Source organism: Epinephelus moara, chromosome 4 (assembly GCF_006386435.1).
Source record: "Epinephelus moara isolate mb chromosome 4, YSFRI_EMoa_1.0, whole genome shotgun sequence".
NCBI lineage: Eukaryota > Metazoa > Chordata > Actinopteri > Perciformes > Serranidae > Epinephelus > Epinephelus moara.
The window spans coordinates 37,709,375-37,715,783 of record NC_065509.1 but is presented as its reverse complement, the minus strand read 5'-3'; positions in this window follow the sequence as shown (position 1 = coordinate 37,715,783).

The following is a 6,409-nucleotide window of genomic DNA, read 5'->3' as shown; positions in this document are numbered from 1 at the left end:
TGAATCTGAAATCACTTAACACAGTGACGTGTCAAAATGTTTATTAAAGGCAATTTAACAATGACGTTTTTAATCTAATTTAACTCTTTGTGGTGGATTGGTGATGTTTTAACTACTGAATACAAGACTAAGTTAAACAAGATTAATTTCAGTCACCTTTCTTTTTCTTTTTCTTTTTTTTTTAGAAAAAACAAATCCGAAAAACTTTGACAGTGAGTATCTTGCAGTTAAATTTATAGTTGTTATTTACTGTTGGGTACTGTCAGGTCATCAGTCACAGTTACTGATATGTTGGATGTTTATTCATTTGGATAGTCACCACCAAGGTAGCAATCACCCTTCCTGGGATCCACACAAGCAAATATTACATCACAGTATAAAACAAATATATGATTAAAAAAAAAAAAAATCCAAGACAAAAAGGATCAAAATACAAAAAGAAAACAGGAAAACTACAAAACAATAATCAAAAACAAACAAATAAACTACACAAAATGAAAACAAACACAACCAACAGATTAACCACAACAAAACTACTAATGGCACAAATTACATGATGATAATAATAATAATAATTTTACAGCTCAAAGGTAATTGTAATACTACTAAAAACAGCATATACAGTGACTGAGAGTGGAGAAGTTTAACATTAAGGTTTGTGCAGTCAGGTATAACAAACCCTATTTGCGATGGGCTGGTGTTCTGTGCCGTCAGGTATGTCTTTAATGTCTTTTTAAAAACAGCTGCACTTGTTACATGTGTAATTTCTGATGGCAAACCATTCCATAATTTCATTCCTCTAAATATTACAGTACGTTGCAAGTCTTTCATTTGGTTGAGTTAATCATTCATCTGAACACTGGGGTATACTATATGTGACAGTACTTCCTGTTGGGAACAAAATCATACACCTCAATCTGTCCAGGTATGAAAGTAAAGTACGCGTGAACATGTTCAATCAACACCTGCGCACGTTTACGTATATGTGCAGCCCAGAGAACACAGGTGCCAGCCAACTCACACATATGACTCATCTCATCATTATTTGTCTGTGCTGTGATAGCCTCGTGTCTCCGAACCTTACAGGAAGAAAGAAAAACATCCAAGTCTTAATCGTTGCATGTTTGAGATATCAACAGGGTTTTTAGGAGCCTAGATTAGTCTTATCTGAAAAGATGAAAATCCCCAAAACTTGAAGATGAACGATTTTTAATCGGACAGTAATGTCCCACTGGGTATGATGCATGTTAAAAGAGCCCGGTGTCACTCCAAAGTCATCGGAATCTGGTGCTTAGGCAGTGATTTGCGGTGTAGTTTAACGGCCCCCTGCGGCGAAAGGGGGAAACGTGACAGGACAAGGACGAGAGTTGACGCGACAAAGTGGGGCAGATGGGAGGGTTGGGAGATGGGTCCAACAAACACCATCTTTCCCCCAAGAGAATGGTGTTTGCATCCCATAAGACACAAAGCCAAACTCTGTTCTTTTTTCCTAAACCCAACCACGTGTGTTTGTCGCTGAATGAAAAAAAAAGTCAATTCACGGTGTTTTACTGACAAAGTGCTTTTATTTTGAAAGAGACTAAACGTTAAATTCCTGTGAAAACGGAAGTGTATTTTGAAAGAAGACAATGCGTGTAGCAGGCAGAATTTTGCACGTCGTATCTGGACGTGGAAAGTCCACGACCAAACATAGATATGTAACGAGGTCTGAGTGAGAATGTGTTGGTTAAAATTGCTGTTTTAAATGATGCTCCAGTATTTATACTAAACAATGATGTCGTTTGTATCTATGTTTGTCACATTTAAGGACAGGAAATGCATATCAGCTGTTACCTAACTTCACTGTAACTCTCCAGCTGAATGCTAATCATAGTTACAACTTTCCCTGCTTTAACAGCACTAAATACACACCTGAATATTACAAAAAACACTTTAAATCCCTAAGAAAGTGTTTTTTATTTAACAATAATGCAGCCATGTATTTTCCGAGAGAGTTGTATGTTTTCCTTTGACTTCTCACCTTGTTGCTCTTTACAGGAACTAGTTCCTTGTTTTTGCTAAAGCACTTCTATTCAGTGCGTTGTGAGAATTACAGACACGGCTGGAACGCATCATTGACCAATCACTCCTGTTGCGTGTTGCATAATAAGCTGAGTGGTCTGTGTGGTCTGACTGAGCATATTAGGCTTCATAAGGGAGGAAAATGGCTCTGAAAGTATGACGGGTATGATAAACCTTTCTCTAAATGTAGTCTAGTTGGAATGCACGTCTAAATAAAACACAGACGAACATGTTGCCACAGGTGACAAATAAAATAAACCAGTGAGAGTTCAGCGAATATGAAGAGGTTGTTTCCAAACAGCTCTGTAAGAAGTCATGGTTACTATCACAGGCGCCGACAACAGAAATACCATCAACTTTTTATAGCTGAAGATGATGATTTCATATTTAACTCTTCAAGGGTAAGATATCCAGCCAGCTTTAAAACAGGTCCTCTCTGTGTGGTGAAGCTCTGAAACAATGCAGGGACCTCAAGTTTCCCGTCTCTCAGAAGGCTTCAGCACTACAACTTCCAGTAACCACTCTAAATACAGTACTGTTAATAACACTACTGCTACTACCAGTGGTACACTATAATCACTACTACTGCTACTACTGTAAAAACTACTGCTTATGCTACTACTACTATGTCTCCAACTACGACTACCTGCTACTCATGCTACAGTAAATAGCCTACCACTGAGAATGGCACTCCTCCTCCTGCTTTAAATACTGCCTTTAGAACTAATCAGTGGTAGAAGAAGCACAGATTTTTTTTACTCAAGTAATAGTAGCAATATTACAATAAAGTAATACGCTTAATTAAATGCACAGCACATCATTTTTGCCACTAGGGGTCTCAGTTCCAAAGAGGCATGTTTCGCTGCAGCCACATTCCCTTTGGCGCCGACATGACACGCCCCTACAAACTGCACCCAACAGTAAAAGATGAACCCCTCAACGTGATGTTGCAACCGGTCTCATGCCAAAGGTGTCGAAAACCGTTGCTTTGTCAATGACTTCCGGCGTCACAAACTGACGATAGAAAACTGTCCTTTCATGCTGGCATGATCCATAGCCAATCGTTGTTATTGTTTAATGGCGGCCAGCAGTGTCAGGAGGAAATGCGGCAGGAAAACGATTAAAGTTAAGGCAGCAGAAGTCAAAGCTGGGTGGGCAGAAGGGGTGGTGGATGGGTCAAACAACCACTGATGTCTTCTTTCCTAAACTCAATCACATGTGAGTGTTGCCAAAATGTAACCATGTGCATTTGTTGTTGAAGGAAAAAAAAAAGTCAGTTTGTTCGTGTTGTCCCGACATAGTGTGAAAGAGACTGTATGCAAGCTGTACGTTTCCTGTGAAAATGGAAATGTGTCTTGAAAGCAGGCAATGTAATAATAGTAATTGGCAGGACTTGACACAGCGACTCAGAGCGTCAACAACAAACGCACCCAGGGTATCTTGCATGTCATATCTGGACATGGAAAGTCCACAACCAAACAGATATGTAACGAAGTCAGAGTGAGAATGTGTTGGATGTTGTAGTGAATGAATATGACGACAACCGTGGCAATAATCCACTTTATCATTGATTATACATGAAGACATAATTCACCTTATAAGTAAAGAGATGTAACCCTTACCCTAACCCTAACTCTCGAACACTTCATGGCTTCCAAAAATGCTAACTTATAAGTATTGTTTCAGGGCTTCACTTCCGGAGAGGACAAAGGGGGTTGATGGTGGACTGACATGTAAGTATGTCAGGCAAGTCATGTAGCTGCTCTAGCCGCAGCTATACCATGGATGTATTAAGAGACCTGGATGCAGTATTGAAGGCGGGACCCTGTTAATTCCTATGAAAGTTGCTCAGTGGGGCATGAAGCCAAAAATGCTCAATTTCCACAGTAGGTAAGTACCTGAATCTTCCATATTGTGAGGCCTATACAGCAAGTGTAAAGGCCCAACAATGAGACTTATGGCTGCTCTACAAACTTGACTGAGGATAAAATATTTCATCCTGTGGCTCTTCTAGTCTTTCCAAATGTTATCAGACCGAATGGATCAAAACCTGATATTAAAACAAGACATTCTGGGGGGTTGTGATGCTCAAAAAAATCTATCCACTGATTTACAGATGTCTCTTTCCAAATGTAAGTCTATAGGAAAAAGTCTTTTTGGGCCCCCTTCACAGCTAGATGCCACTAAACCCCCCTAAATCTTACACATTGAACTTTAAAGTACAAAAGTAAAAGTACTTATTGTGCAATTAAGTGTCCCAGTAAGCAATGGTAGTGAGCTATCATGAACCATATAAGGGTCAGTATATAGATGACTAAATGAGCATTTTGTTGTTGCTATAGGAAGAGTCAAAGAAAAAACAGCAGCAAGCTTTGAATTTTAAGGTTCGCATCAGGGAAATAACCTGATTGCACGTCACCCAGCCAACCTGTGTTCAATGCCAGGACACACATGAAGAGGCTTTTCCTTACTGCTCCAGTGCTAAACAGAAATCTTCAAACCTGTCTGTGTGGGACTTTCCACCGGGACTATAGCTACACTCATTAATCAGCCCCAAAAAGCAATGTCAAACCATATTTGTCACATTTTTATGATTCATTGCTTTGTGAGAGGAGGAGAAAAACTCTCCCCTGAAGCTGGGATTTCACCCGCAACAAGCAATTCAAAGGCAATTTGTTGCTTTGTCATGTATAGGTTGCACAGATAGTGACAGATTGCCCGTCACAGGGTTTTTGTTTGCACGGAGTCGAACAAGAAGTTAGACTTCAAAACTGTTCATACAGCTGTGATGTATGATCCCACAGATTATCTATGATCAGATTACAGCAGCTCCTGCTGACATGTCAACTGTTATAGATGGCAGAGCAGACTGCCCCAGTCCAGGAAGATATGACCAGACTGTGAGGAAAATGATGAATGACTGCTGTAGAAAAACACAATCATGAATAGGATCTTTATTTTTAAAACTGGTTACTTGAATCAATTCTTAAGTGTATCTACATAACATTTTGCAGTCAGTTTTATTCTATGTTTATAACTGTGTAGGTTTAGAGAGTCATTAAAATTAAAATTATTTTGATGGCATTTTTGTTTTCAGAAAAATGAGACAGATACTATGACATTGGGTGCAGTGTAAATGTGGTGAATTCATCGTCTGCCACCGACCCAATGGCCAAAAAAATGTTGGCATTGTACGTTTCTGTAAATACTTTTACAAAATCTGCTGTGACGTGCTGCTGAAAACACCTAGTGCCACAAACATCGGTGGAAACACCACAAAGGATCGCCACAAAAACAACTGGTTTTGTTCACTGGTCACGAACAGTGGTCTGCAGCTTAACAGACATCTCACGCAGGTGTCACGCCATCCACCGTCCCCTCCACCTCCCAGTGACAAAATCAGCTCATATACTACGTCACAATAGAAACATTATATGAGACTCATAAAATGTACAAATGTAATGTATCTGTGGTTTGCAGAAATGTAAAATGCGAACGTTTTTTTTCTGCCGACTGGGTTGTTGCCATTCTGATTTTATACTACCACTAGGGGGAGACACTTGAAAATGATTCTTACTTTGATTAATGGGAGCCCTCGTGAACACACGGATTTCTCCAACGACCAATGACAACGGTACCAGTGTATTGGAGAAATAACGTAGCTGTCTACACCCTCGCGAGCTGTGCATTGTTGGCTGTTAGTAGTGACCACAATGCACCGTGGGAAATAAACACAATGCTTATAACACTAAGCAGTCCCTCCAGGATTTTGCAGGCTGTTTTGTGATTGTTGCAGCCTGAAATGTCTGATTTTACAGCAGCTTTTCCAAAAAAATGTTGCAATATTTTGAGGGTTTTTTTTTTTTGCAATGAAACTGCAGGAGCAAGTTGAATATTCCACAAATAGGTACAATGCTCGTCCCATCATTACGAGCATCCAGTGTTTCCAACAGAATTAGAATCTGTTTGTGGTGATGTGAGGGAGAGGTCGGGATCCTGACCCCCAGTAGCGTCAGCGTCAGGTGAGAGAAAGCCTGGTGTGCCTCCGACAGCTTCACAGCAGCTGTTATGCTTCATAGTTTATAAAGTAAAAAAGTTCCAACCACTACAAAAATTTATGGCGGCTGTTTTGTACGTGGTTTGTAAAATTTTGTTGTATGTTTTACATGATAAGTGTTCTTACTATGAAAGATGTTAAAACTCGCCTGCTCTGTACTGCAGGAAAAGACCCCTCTTGGTTTTAGCTGTGGGGGCCCTCACTTGTTTGTTACAGTGCTGCTCACACTGTCACCAAAATGGCACGGCTCAGTCAATTAACCCATTGATTAGCGCTGGGTCACATTAGCCA